The following is a 634-nucleotide window of genomic DNA, read 5'->3' as shown; positions in this document are numbered from 1 at the left end:
TATTTTCCTATTGTTTTGAATAGTTTGCTTCTGTGCTGAGGATATGGGCATGTGAAACAAAGGAATTATGTTGCAGTACCCTTAGGAACAGCTTCTGAATTAGGTGTCTGCAGAGACATTAACACCAGCTGCCCTCCAGTACAGAGTCAATAACCCTGGTGGCGGGCAAGCAATGATGTCTTGTTCAGTGCTTCAATTGCTTCCTGTCTCGCTGAGGTAAAACAGTGTTTCTAATGAAAACTCAGTTTTGATGGCAAACATGGACAACTGGGAATCTGCGGTACAATATATGGCATAAATGAGAAATAAAAAATATAATGGTTGATAATTGCTGGTAATTATATTAAGAGGCATTAATGAGGGCATTCTGGGGGAAAATTTCATGGAGAAAAAATTGCAAAATGTATTTTTGTGGCTGTGAAAGTTAACGTGTGCAATGTAGATAATGAAATGTGTTAAATATAATGATTTTGTATTTCTACATTCATATTCAGTAAATTTGATAACTAAAATAGCAATTCATTAAAATTATTATTTTATTCTGCTCTCTGAAGACACTGATATTATGAGATAATTGCTATTATTTTGTTGCACTGTCAAACTTTTAACAATAAGAAAACAAACCAAAAAACTT

The sequence above is a fragment of the Sinocyclocheilus grahami genome, unplaced genomic scaffold, assembly GCF_001515645.1.
Source record: "Sinocyclocheilus grahami isolate Dianchi unplaced genomic scaffold, SAMN03320097.WGS_v1.1 scaffold901.1, whole genome shotgun sequence".
Classification (NCBI taxonomy): Eukaryota; Metazoa; Chordata; class Actinopteri; order Cypriniformes; family Cyprinidae; genus Sinocyclocheilus; species Sinocyclocheilus grahami.
This window is presented reverse-complemented; position numbering follows the sequence as displayed.